The following is a 13,808-nucleotide window of genomic DNA, read 5'->3' as shown; positions in this document are numbered from 1 at the left end:
AAAGAACCTCAGAGACTGAACAGGACTGTTATAGAACCAAAGTCTGGACACTTTTTATGAGCAGGTGAAGGATTGTTTTTTATTATCCTGTGTGTTCTCGACCCTCACCTACAGCCAATAACGGCAGCAGCTGGCTGAGCCGCATCATTAATGTTTTATGCGCTGTGTATATTGGCCTTGCATCTGAAGCTGCAGCCCTCTGAACCCAATAGAGTACCGATATTGGTCCGAGATGAATGCATAAAGAGGCCCGGCCGGGCTGTAATGGGGTTCCCAGAGTGGCTTTCACAGAGTGCAGCCCCACTGTCTTTATGTGTTATGGCCCTGCTGTCACAGTCTGATGTATGCCATTTATAGAGAAGTCACAGGAGGCTGAGGGGGAGGATGTGAGGTCTCTGAAAGAGGAGGATATTCAGACCGGAAGAACCCAGCAGAAATGTTCAGGTTATCTTGATTTATCTTAAAGAAAATGGAGGCTTTTAATCCTCTTATACAGTAACACACAAACGTTTGGGCACCCCTATGTAGGCAAGATGAGCTGATCACAAAAAGGCATAAATGTGAAGACTAGTGAATTATAACGGTTTCACACTATTCATGAGATTAGTCCTCAGCAGGTGTTAAAACTGTCAATCTTCCCAGGAGTGGACGTCCCGGCAAGTTCACCCCAAGGTGAAAAAGCCCAGAGCTACATCTCAGACTCTACAGGCCTCAGTTAGCATGCTAAAGGTTAAAGGTCACCCCAAGGTGAAGAAGCCCAGAGCTACATCTCAGACTCTACAGGCCTCAGTTAGCATGCTAAAGGTTAAAGGTCACCCCAAGGTGAAAAAGCCCAGAGCTACATCTCAGACTCTACAGGCCTCAGTTAGCATGTTAAAGGTTAAAGGTCACCCCAAGGTGAAAAAGCCCAGAGCTACATCTCAGACTCTCCAGGCCTCAGTTAGCATGTTAAAGGTTAAAGGTCACCCCAAGGTGAAAAATCCCAGAGCTACATCTCAGACTCTACAGGCCTCAGTTAGCATGTTAAAGGTTAAAGGTCACCCCAAGGTGAAAAAGCCCAGAGCTACATCTCAGACTCTACAGGCCTCAGTTAGCATGTTAAAGGTTAAAGGTCACCCCAAGGTGAAAAAGCCCAGAGCTACATCTCAGACTCTACAGGCCTCAGTTAGCATGTTAAAGGTCAAAGGTCATGACAGCACAGTTAGAAAAAGACTGAACAAGGATGGCTTGTTTGGAAGGGCTGCAGGAGAAAGCCTCTTCTCTCTAAAAAGAACATGGCAGCACAGCTTAGGTTTGCAAAGCTGCATCTGAACAAAGCTCAAGACTTCTGGAACAATGTCCTTTGGACAGACCAGAGCAAAGTGGAGATGTTTGGTCCTAATGCACAGCAGCACGTTTGGAGGAAACCAAACACAGCATATCAGCACAAACACCTCATACCAGCTGTCAAGCACGGTGGTGGAGGGCTGATGATCTGGGCTGGTTCTGTAGCCACAGGACCTGGATACCAAAGTATTCTAGAGTCAGATGTGAGGCCATCTGTCCCCCAGCTAAAGCTGGGCTGAAACTGGCTCATCAACAGGACAAAGATCCCAAACACAGCAGCAGATCTACAGCAGAATGTGGGAAAAAGGAAAGAATCAAGGTGTTGCAATGGTCCAGTCAGAGTCCAGACCTCAGCCTAGCTGAAATGGATGTTAAAGGACATCAGGGGCACATCCTCTGTCCGTTACACAGCTCCCCGTCATTTCAGCACCAGGTGACTGAACACCTCTGGACCGACTGGCTCCAGTTATTCTCTGACATGAAAACACAGAACAGTCTGAACCGACCTGAGAGAAGCATCACAGTGAGTCTGCCAGCCAATCTGTGGCTGTGTCCACTGTCAGGAGCTGCTGCTGTAGAGCAGATGTGTCCCAGCTCATGGTGGGTGCTGTGGTTCTGAACCCACTCATTATCCACTCACTGTGGATCCTCCTAACCCACCTGCAGACACGTTTTAAACCTGCATCAGCTCGATTCTTCGGTTTCTGCAGGCAAACCAACACCCCTCAGTCACACTTTAATTTCTGAGCTGTCATTAAAAGCAGAATCTGTTGATCTCACATTGTATCAGGCTTTTGCATAGTTTATTCTGTGGGAGGCGTGAGGAGGTGGCCCGTTAATTAGACCCCTCCTGGGCTCGTTAGGAGAAAACACAGCCGACTGCTCTGGGATCAGCTCTGTTTCTGGTCCATCACAGACGCATGATGAAAGCAGCAGGAGCAGCTGAGTGTTTGGCCCCATGCGGAGGCCAAGAAAACACAGTTCCAACAGTTATGATGAAACAGAGCGGCGCGACAGCAGCTCAGCTGGACGTCTGACACATACAGGACAAAGAAAATAACCTCATTTCCTCTAATGTGATGACACACAACAGGGTGCGAATAACAGGAAAATTCCACCTGCTGGTTCAAAGCTAACTTAACTGAACCTCAACAAAATGAACCCAAAGGATTCAGGCCAATCAGATTTTATATAATAAATCTGATTAGATAAACACTGGCATCCACTTAACTTCACAGCAGATGATCACTGAAACACAGAAGAAGAAGAAGAACTCGGTCTGAATCTGCACTTTAATCACTTTAATCATGTCTCAGACATTCAAGTCTTCTGTTCACGATGGTTCCAGAATAACTTCTCTAAATGTAGAAAACACAGGTTAGCTTCGTTGCTACTGCATGAACACAACCAGGTACCGGGAGCACGGAGGCTGCAGCTCAGCCGGACCTCCGCCGGTGAACCAGAACTCACAGATTCAGACAGCAGAGAGCGTCATTTCCCTGAGCTGCACTTGGTCGATGAACAGAGCTGTGCTCACAGTTCTGCTCACAGTTCTGCTGCCAGTGACGAAGAATGTAGATCACAAATCTTTTTACTGCAGAGAACAACAGGGTCGGTCCACTGGACTGTGGCCAGACTCGTGGGACTGTTCCAGGTCGGTCCACTTGAAGCTTCCAGATGCTCTACTCTCCAATCAGCTCACTTTGAAGAGCTGTCCTACAGCCAGGTCTCAGCCTCTCCTACAGCCAGGTCTCAGCCTGTCCTACAACCAGGTCATAGCCTGTCCTACAGCCAGGTCATAGCCTCTCCTACAGCCAGATCTCAGCCTCTCCTACAGCCAGGTCAGGATTTTCAATGCATTTTTCAAACATTTGTTTCAGTTTTTACACTTTTCTCTTTTACACTTTTCTCATCTTTTTTTTGCTGCTGTTTTTGAATGTTTTTACTTTTCGAACATGATTGTTTTATGGTTTGTCACATTATTAGATGTAAAGATAAAAGGACTTGTTTCTGTTATGTAATCACAGCCGAAATCCCAAAGAGTGGTGTCCTGTAGAGCACAGCTTTGTGTAACGCAGTGGAATAGAAATGAGATACTATTCTAATCTGTAACTTCAAGGTTAACTTAACTTAACCCCTCTGTCTTTTTTCCTCTCACCGGGGATGCTTCCCATTGCTATAACAGTTTGGAATATGCTTTGTGGTATTTCACATAGTCCTTGACCCACATGGGTTATGTTCGGGTAAACGCTGCGTTTCATATTTTTAAGAAACATTCGACTGAATTTCCAATGAATGTGTCTCAATAGAAGTGAGTTCAAAGCCTTTAATGACTGGCAGAGTTATGAATCCTGTGGACCAGGTGGAGGAGGATTAAAGAGGAAAGTAGAAGCAGAAAGAAAAGTTTTCAGAGAGCAACAGAAGCATAATTACGGCAGCATGAAGCGAACCTGAGAGGAAACGCTGTAAATATTAGAGCTGCACTTCAGTCTCACTTCTCTGAGGTGTCACTATAAGCAGAATATTAAACTTTGAAGACTTTTTTTTATCTCTGGATGTTCTTTCCATTCTTGTAAACACTACAGATCATTACTGATGCTTTTGCTTCTCTACCTGACCTACTTTTTCCCAACGCTCACAGCTGCCGTCCAATCAGAATCCTCCATCCAACTGATCCAGAGTCCGTTCTGTGCAGCAATATAAACGCACCGATCACACCGATTCAGCTTTAAAAAAACATCCAAATATGAGGCTGGACTGAAAACATTGTGCTTTAACTTTCAGTAGCAGTTCACTACGTCTGTATTTTTGTATCTTATATAGTTTTTATACCATCACAGTTAAAGTTTTATGATTTCTTTAGATTTTTCCACAGAATGCGCTGATGTCACACACTCTGAATTAGACCTTGTAAAATTAAGTATTTTTCTTTACAAATACAATTTATACAATCAAAACGAAGCATTTTTTGCTTTCTTTGTGACAGGCCTTATGGTTTTATCTCCACCAACACAAACTCCATTTCACTCACATTACGTTTGAGCTCTGAACTGTGAGGTAAGGGGTCTCTTTAACCTGCCGTAAAAACATGACATTTCACGGATAGTTCTACGTATTACCGGCTTTCTAAAAAACACCCACAATGTTTGAGACACCACAGACAATGTAAGACAAAGAAGTTTATTTTCACCGTATTTGTCGCAGGAGTGAAAGTGAGGAGAAACAGACTCTTTGTGTCACTTTCAGTTTGCTCCCACTTAACTCCCCTAATTGTGCCTTAGCTCCTCCCCCAAAGAGGTGAGCAGAGGGACGAGCTGTGGCTCCTCCCCCAAAGAGGTGAGCAGAGGGACGAGCTGTGGCTCCTCCCCCAAAGAGGAGAGCAGAGGGACGAGCTCAGAGGCATTTTAAACCGAAGTCAACTAAATTGATGCATCTGCATCATCTCATCCAGGATGGGCTGATAAAACGATGGCAAAATTAGACTGAAACGTTAAACTCGGCGAAAAGCATTTTCAGTTGATCCATCTACAGATCCAGCTGTGTATCCCTCAGCACTCTCCAGTGATGCACCTCTAAACTGGTTGCTAACCTCCAAGAAAACCCAAAAGGATCCACTCGGGGGCTCAGGAAAGAAACACAGCAGAAACAAACAAAGAGAGCCATGAAAGCCGGGTGAGACTGAAACTGAACTCATGTTATCTTCCCAAAGCGTAATAAAACACCGTATCAGTGACGCCGTTAGCTAATGCAGCTAACAGGAAGTGTTTGGCCGTTAGCTAATGCAGCTAACAGGAAGTGTTTGGCCGTTAGCTAATGCAGCTAACAGGAAGTGTTTGGCCGTTAGCTAATGCAGCTAACAGGAAGTGTTTGGCCGTTAGCTAATGCAGCTAACAGGAAGTTTTGGCCGTTAGCTAATGCAGCTAACAGGAAGTGTTTGGCCGTTAGCTAATGCAGCTAACAGGAAGTTTTGGCCGTTAGCTAATGCAGCTAACAGGAAGTGTTTGGCCGTTAGCTCTTGCAGCTAACAGGAAGTGTTTGGCCGTTAGCTCATGAAGCTAACAGGAAGTGTTTGGCCGTTAGCTCTTGCAGCTAACAGGAAGTGTTTATATGGAAGATGTGAGAAGATGTTTTGGTTCAAATCTTTGATGAAGATGCAGAGGGTGAGAATTTCCCTCAGAGAGTGACGGGTCTGAGAGATGAGGGAGGCACAGGTTGACCTGATGGTGGTGACAGGGAAAAGGTGGAGGTGGGTGGGGCACAGAGGAGGTCTGAATGGAAGCCAGTGTATCAGCAGTAATGAGGACTGGGTTTCTCTGAATCCTGATGAAGTGAACCGGGGGGGTCAGACACTTTGATGAGCCTGTTGGCTGTCGAGGAGACAGATGTGACAGATGCTGAGCCCACTGAGCTGTTGTTCCTCCTCCTAACTGATGATTTCAGGACTCTGAGAACAGATGAAACTAACAGATATGAACACCAGTTCTTGGCCACTCAAACACTGAAGAATCAGGATCTGATGGAAAGACATTTTCCTGATTCTAACTGACGTTCATTTTACTGATTTTCTGTCATTTTTATGTATATAAAATGACAGAAAAACATGAAAAAGATCGGAAGTTGGACCAGCTTTGTTCCTAGTTGTGTTCATGAACTCAGAAAAGGATCAAAAAGGGAAAAATAAAAAAATAAAACGTGGAAATGTGTTCAGGATCCAGGGGTTCACTATAAATTGTGGAATCCAAGGAGCCGTGATGTCATCAGTGATGTCACCACATGCAAATTAGGTGTTTAAATTTACCACCTTTATAAACTTTGGGTCACACTCAGTGTTTTTCCCTTTTACAGTTTGTGCTTATCTGTTTTTTTTTAAACTGCAGCCTTTTAAAATCTGATTTTCAAAATTTAAAAAAACATACACTTGGTGCCTTAAAGGGTTAAACTTTATATCCTGATCAAGATCGATCAATGAAAATCTGTTGTCAACAAACCACACCCCCTTTAGATGTAGGAGGGGCCAGAAACCTCCTTAAAATGTACTCCTCTGAGCTGAGGAGAAGGAGGCTGAAATCAGAGAAGTGAGATGAAGAAAGGAGGAGCTGGGTTAGTGGGATGAGACAGACATCAGCTGGTGGGAGATCTGCAGTAGAAATGATGAACGAGGGAAAAGGAGAGGAGACTCTGAGAAGTCCAGGAGGAAGGATGGATGAGGAGGATTTAAAAGAATCATAAGAGCTAAAAGTTCTGACGCTGTTTTCTATAAATGAATAATTCTGTGTGAAATTAAATCCATTTCGCAGATCAGCAGATCAGAGGTGTTGCTCCCACGGCTCAGATATTCTGAAGCTCCACGTTTCTCAGAGATGAGACCAGAGATTTCCTCCTGTTAGTCCTTAAGGATGAACTTTGCTGCAGTGATTGATGTGTTGAGTCTGGGGAGGTTACCTCTGACTCACGGACTGTTCCCACCGGAGCCCCTCAGGGATGCGTCCTCTCCCCACCGGAGCTCCTCAGGGATGCGTCCTCTCCCCACCGGAGCTCCTCAGGGATGCGTCCTCTCCCCACCGGAGCTCCTCAGGGATGCGTCCTCTCCCCACCGGAGCTCCTCAGGGATGGGATGCGTCCTCTCCCCACCGGAGCTTCTCAGGGATGCGTCCTCTCCCCACCGGTGCTCCTCAGGGATGCGTCCTCTCCCCACCGGTGCTCCTCAGGGATGGGATGCGTCCTCTCCCCACCGGAGCTTCTCAGGGATGCGTCCTCTCCCCACCGGTGCTCCTCAGGGATGCGTCCTCTCCCCACCGGAGCTTCTCAGGGATTCGTCCTCTCCCCACCGGAGCTCCTCAGGGATGCGTCCTCTCCCCACTGGAGCCACTCAGGGATGCGTCCTCTCCCTACTGGAGCCCCTCTGGGATTCGTCCTCTCCCCACCGGAGCCACTCAGGGATGCATCCTCTCCCCACCGGAGCTCCTCAGGGATTCGTCCTCTCCCCACCGGAGCTCCTCAGGGATTCGTCCTCTCCCCACCGGAGCTCCTCGGGGATGCGTCCTCTCCCCACCGGAGCTCCTCAGGGATGCGTCCTCTCCCCACCGGAGCTCCTCAGGGATGGGATGCGTCCTCTCCCCACCGGAGCTCCTCAGGGATGCGTCCTCTCCCCACTGGAGCTCCTCAGGGATGCGTCCTCTCCCCACCGGAGCTCCTCAGGGATGCGTCCTCTCCCCACTGGAGCTCCTCTGGAGACTATCCAGTTCTTGGGTGCCACCATTTCCCATGTAACAGCAACACCTCCTCCATCACAGTTCGACTCGATGTTTCAGACTCTTCTCACTTCCTGTCATCTCTCCACTTTCCAAAATATTAAAAACAAAAAACTTTTTAAATCTTAAATTAAAGCTGCTTTTTCTATCCCTCAACATTAATCCCAGAGCAGAAGCTACATTATGGACCAGCTCGGCCTTCCTGCTGCTTATTTTGCTTCATGTGGTGTGAATTAAACCTGATTTATTCACTTCATGCTCATCTTTTACTTCACTTTTGATAGAAAAACAGCAGCCGCACAGTTTTTCTGACAGCTTTTCATTAATGCAGATGGATTTTTGATTAAAAATCAGCTTTCAGATTTCTTCTCTTAGAGTTGGTCACACGATTCATTCAAAGACAAAGTCAGAACATCATTTTGGTTTCTGACATGCTGCCATGGTCCATAAAGACTTGTTGTTTACTTGATTATTGAGTGAATCGGAGTCAGGATAACTTTGAAGAAGTTCTACTTTCCTCTCGTGGTGGAGGATAATCTCGTCTGTGGTGCACTGAGGAAACAAACTGTGATAAAAACCGTGTCGCACATCTGCTCATGTTATCTTCCCAAAGCGTAATAAAACACCGTATCAGTGACGCCGTTAGCTAATGCAGCTAACAGGAAGTGTTCGGCCGTTAGCTAATGCAGCTAACAGGAAGTGTTCGGCCGTTAGCTAATGCAGCTAACAGGAAGTGTTTGGCCGTTAGCTCATGCAGCTAACAGGAAGTGTTTGGCCGTTAGCTAATGCAGCTAACAGGAAGTGTTTGGCCGTTAGCTAATGCAGCTAACAGGAAGTGTTCGGCCGTTAGCTAATGCAGCTAACAGGAAGTGTTCGGCCGTTAGCTAATGCAGCTAACAGGAAGTGTTTGGCCGTTAGCTCATGCAGCTAACAGGAAGTGTTTGGCCGTTAGCTAATGCAGCTAACAGGAAGTGTTCGGCCGTTAGCTAATGCAGCTAACAGGAAGTGTTCGGCCGTTAGCTCATGCAGCTAACAGGAAGTGTTTGGCCGTTGGCTCATGCAGCTAACAGGAAGTGTTTGGCCGTTAGCCCATCTGTGTTTGAGCTCTGAAACTTTATTAACATACGACCAGTAACAGCCTCGGTGAATATCGACCTCTTTGGACATTAATGAAGACGTTAACATCAGGTGTAAATGTGGAGCACAGAGGTTCCCTGAGTGTGACGTAAACCCATCTGTGACGTGCTGCAGAACATTTACATTTCAAACAGCTGAGCCTTTGTTTTTCTGCTCGGCATCTTCAGGTTCGTATTGTTGGAATCTGAATTCTGAGGCTTTCACTCAGACTGAAATATCTCTGATGTCTTGGCTCTCTTTGTAAATCTGTGACAGATTTGCTGTGTGTGGAAGCTTCAGCGGTTTGTGATTATCAGAGGATGTTTTTGATCTCTTCTTCCTTTGATCAGCTCACACCGGTAAAACAAATGTTTGCCGTGTTTCTGACATCATCTAAATATTTCTGGCTTCAGGGTGTTTATTCAACGTATTTCACCTAAAACTTCTGAATCTAAACTCTGTGAGACGGTACTTTTCCACCCGCATGAGGTTTCTAACTGGCTGCTGACATCACCTGTTCCCTCTGGTCATTAGAGCTGTAGCGATACAGTAATCTTACAATACGATACACATCATTCAGCCAACGATTCGATACGATTTAATACACATAATTTTCTGAAAGGTATTAAAGGGACAGTGTGATTTGCCATCAGCGCACCTTCATCACTCTGACCTCACCGTCATCCTCCTCCTGACCTCACCTTCATCACCCTCCTGACCTCACCTTCATCCTCCTCCTGACCTCACCTTCATCACTCTGACCTCACCTTCATCACTCTGACCTCACCTTCATCACCCTCCTCCTGACCTCACCTTCATCACTCTGACCTCACCTTCATCCTCCTCCTGACCTCACCTTCATCACCCTCCTGACCTCACCTTCACCCTCCTCCTGACCTCACCTTCATCACTCTGACCTCACCTTCATCACTCTGACCTCACCTTCATCACCCTCCTCCTGACCTCACCTTCATCACTCTGACCTCACCTTCATCCTCCTCCTGACCTCACCTTCATCACCCTCCTCCTGACCTCACCTTCATCACTCTGACCTCACCTTCATCCTCCTCCTGACCTCACCTTCATCACCCTCCTGACCTCACCTTCACCCTCCTCCTGACCTCACCTTCATCACTCTGACCTCACCTTCATCACTCTGACCTCACCTTCATCACCCTCCTCCTGACCTCACCTTCATCACTCTGACCTCACCTTCATCCTCCTCCTGACCTCACCTTCATCCTCCTCCTGACCTCACCTTCATCACCCTCCTGACCTCACCTTCACCCTCCTCCTGACCTCACCTTCATCACTCTGACCTCACCTTCATCACTCTGACCTCACCTTCATCACCCTCCTCCTGACCTCACCTTCATCACTCTGACCTCACCTTCATCCTCCTCCTGACCTCACCTTCATCACCCTCCTCCTGACCTCACCTTCATCACTCTGACCTCACCTTCATCCTCCTCCTGACCTCACCTTCATCACTCTGACCTCACCTTCATCCTCCTCCTGACCTCACCTTCATCACTCTGACCTCACCTTCATCACCCTCCTCCTGACCTCACCTTCATCACTCTGACCTCACCTTCATCACCCTCCTCCTGACCTCACCTTCATCACCTTCATCACTCTGACCTCACCTTCATCACTCTGACCTCACCTTCATCACTCTGACCTCACCTTCATCACCCTCCTGACCTCACCTTCATCCTCCTCCTGACCTCACCTTCATCACCCTCCTGACCTCACCTTCACCCTCCTCCTGACCTCACCTTCATCCTCCTCCTGACCTCACCTTCATCACTCTGACCTCACCTTCATCACCCTCCTCCTGACCTCACCTTCATCACCTTCATCACTCTGACCTCACCTTCATCCTCCTCCTGACCTCACCTTCATCACTCTGACCTCACCTTCATCACCCTCCTGACCTCACCTTCATCACCCTCCTCCTGACCTCACCTTCATCACTCTGACCTCACCTTCATCCTCCTCCTGACCTCACCTTCATCCTCCTCCTGACCTCACCTTCATCACTCTGACCTCACCTTCATCACCCTCCTCCTGACCTCACCTTCATCACCTTCATCACTCTGACCTCACCTTCATCCTCCTCCTGACCTCACCTTCATCACTCTGACCTCACCTTCATCACCCTCCTGACCTCACCTTCATCACCCTCCTCCTGACCTCACCTTCATCACTCTGACCTCACCTTCACCCTCCTCCTGACCTCACCTTCATCACTCTGACCTCACCTTCATCACCCTCCTCCTGACCTCACCTTCATCACTCTGACCTCACCTTCATCACTCTGACCTCACCTTCATCACCCTCCTGACCTCACCTTCATCACCCTCCTGACCTCACCTTCATCACTCTGACCTCACCTTCATCACTCTGACCTCACCTTCATCCTCCTCCTGACCTCACCTTCATCATCCTCCTCCTGACCTCACCTTCATCACTCTGACCTCACCTTCATCCTCCTCCTGACCTCACCTTCATCCTCCTCCTGACCTCACCTTCATCCTCCTCCTGACCTCACCTTCATCACTCTGACCTCACCTTCATCACCCTCCTGACCTCACCTTCATCACTCTGACCTCACCTTCATCCTCCTCCTGACCTCACCTTCATCCTCCTCCTGACCTCACCTTCATCACTCTGACCTCACCTTCATCACTCTGACCTCACCTTCATCACCCTCCTCCTGACCTCACCTTCATCACTCTGACCTCACCTTCATCACTCTGACCTCACCTTCATCACTCTGACCTCACCTTCATCACCCTCCTCCTGACCTCACCTTCATCACTCTGACCTCACCTTCATCCTCCTCCTGACCTCACCTTCATCACTCTGACCTCACCTTCATCACTCTGACCTCACCTTCATCCTCCTCCTGACCTCACCTTCATCACTCTGACCTCACCTTCATCACTCTGACCTCACCTTCATCACCCTCCTCCTGACCTCACCTTCATCACTCTGACCTCACCTTCATCCTCCTCCTGACCTCACCTTCATCACCCTCCTCCTGACCTCACCTTCATCACTCTGACCTCACCTTCATCCTCCTCCTGACCTCACCTTCATCACTCTGACCTCACCTTCATCCTCCTCCTGACCTCACCTTCATCACCCTCCTCCTGACCTCACCTTCATCACTCTGACCTCACCTTCATCACCCTCCTCCTGACCTCACCTTCATCACCTTCATCACTCTGACCTCACCTTCATCACTCTGACCTCACCTTCATCACTCTGACCTCACCTTCATCACCCTCCTGACCTCACCTTCACCCTCCTCCTGACCTCACCTTCATCACCCTCCTGACCTCACCTTCACCCTCCTCCTGACCTCACCTTCATCCTCCTCCTGACCTCACCTTCATCACTCTGACCTCACCTTCATCACCCTCCTCCTGACCTCACCTTCATCACCTTCATCACTCTGACCTCACCTTCATCACTCTGACCTCACCTTCATCACTCTGACCTCACCTTCATCCTCCTCCTGACCTCACCTTCATCACTCTGACCTCACCTTCATCACTCTGACCTCACCTTCATCACTCTGACCTCACCTTCATCACCCTCCTCCTGACCTCACCTTCATCACTCTGACCTCACCTTCATCACTCTGACCTCACCTTCATCACTCTGACCTCACCTTCATCACCCTCCTCCTGACCTCACCTTCATCACTCTGACCTCACCTTCATCACCCTCCTGACCTCACCTTCATCACTCTGACCTCACCTTCATCCTCCTCCTGACCTCACCTTCATCATCCTCCTCCTGACCTCACCTTCATCACTCTGACCTCACCTTCATCCTCCTCCTGACCTCACCTTCATCCTCCTCCTGACCTCACCTTCATCACTCTGACCTCACCTTCATCCTCCTCCTGACCTCACCTTCATCATCCTCCTGACCTCACCTTCATCACTCTGACCTCACCTTCATCCTCCTCCTGACCTCACCTTCATCCTCCTCCTGACCTCACCTTCATCACCCTCCTGACCTCACCTTCATCCTCCTCCTGACCTCACCTTCATCACCCTCCTGACCTCACCTTCATCCTCCTCCTGACCTCACCTTCATCACTCTCCTGACCTCACCTTCATCCTCCTCCTGACCTCACCTTCATCACTCTCCTGACCTCACCTTCATCACCCTCCTCCTGACCTCACCTTCATCACTCTGACCTCACCTTCATCCTCCTCCTGACCTCACCTTCATCACTCTGACCTCACCTTCATCACTCTGACCTCACCTTCATCCTCCTCCTGACCTCACCTTCATCACTCTGACCTCACCTTCATCCTCCTCCTGACCTCACCTTCATCACTCTGACCTCACCTTCATCACTCTGACCTCACCTTCATCCTCCTCCTGACCTCACCTTCATCACCCTCCTCCTGACCTCACCTTCATCACTCTGACCTCACCTTCATCCTCCTCCTGACCTCACCTTCATCACTCTGACCTCACCTTCATCACTCTGACCTCACCGTCATCCTCCTCCTGACCTCACCTTCATCCTCCTCCTGACCTCACCTTCATCACTCTGACCTCACCTTCATCACCCTCCTGACCTCACCTTCATCCTCCTCCTGACCTCACCTTCATCCTCCTCCTGACCTCACCTTCATCCTCCTCCTGACCTCACCTTCATCACCCTCCTCCTGACCTCACCTTCATCACTCTGACCTCACCTTCATCACCCTCCTCCTGACCTCACCTTCATCACTCTGACCTCACCTTCATCCTCCTCCTGACCTCACCTTCATCACTCTGACCTCACCTTCATCACTCTGACCTCACCTTCATCCTCCTCCTGACCTCACCTTCATCCTCCTCCTGACCTCACCTTCATCCTCCTCCTGACCTCACCTTCATCCTCCTCCTGACCTCACCTTCATCACCCTCCTCCTGACCTCACCTTCATCACTCTGACCTCACCTTCATCACCCTCCTCCTGACCTCACCTTCATCACTCTGACCTCACCTTCATCCTCCTCCTGACCTCACCTTCATCACTCTGACCTCACCTTCATCACTCTGACCTCACCTTCATCCTTCTCCTGACCTCACCTTCAT

At 48.7% G+C, this 13,808-nt stretch overlaps 1 protein-coding gene across 2 annotated transcripts in view; it reads right to left on the bottom strand.

Annotated features, from left to right (window-relative positions):
* grm7 (glutamate metabotropic receptor 7) overlaps positions 1–13,808 on the bottom strand; it is a 244,652-nt gene that overhangs the window by 16,035 nt on the left and 214,809 nt on the right. The gene's annotated exons all lie outside the window — the stretch shown is intronic.

This window comes from Leuresthes tenuis, unplaced genomic scaffold (assembly GCF_036924035.1).
Source record: "Leuresthes tenuis unplaced genomic scaffold, fLeuTen1.0.hap1 SCAF_3, whole genome shotgun sequence".
In the NCBI taxonomy this organism is placed as follows: domain Eukaryota; kingdom Metazoa; phylum Chordata; class Actinopteri; order Atheriniformes; family Atherinopsidae; genus Leuresthes; species Leuresthes tenuis.
The sequence above is the reverse complement of the archived record's forward strand: the minus strand, read 5'-3'. Positions and strand labels throughout refer to the sequence as shown.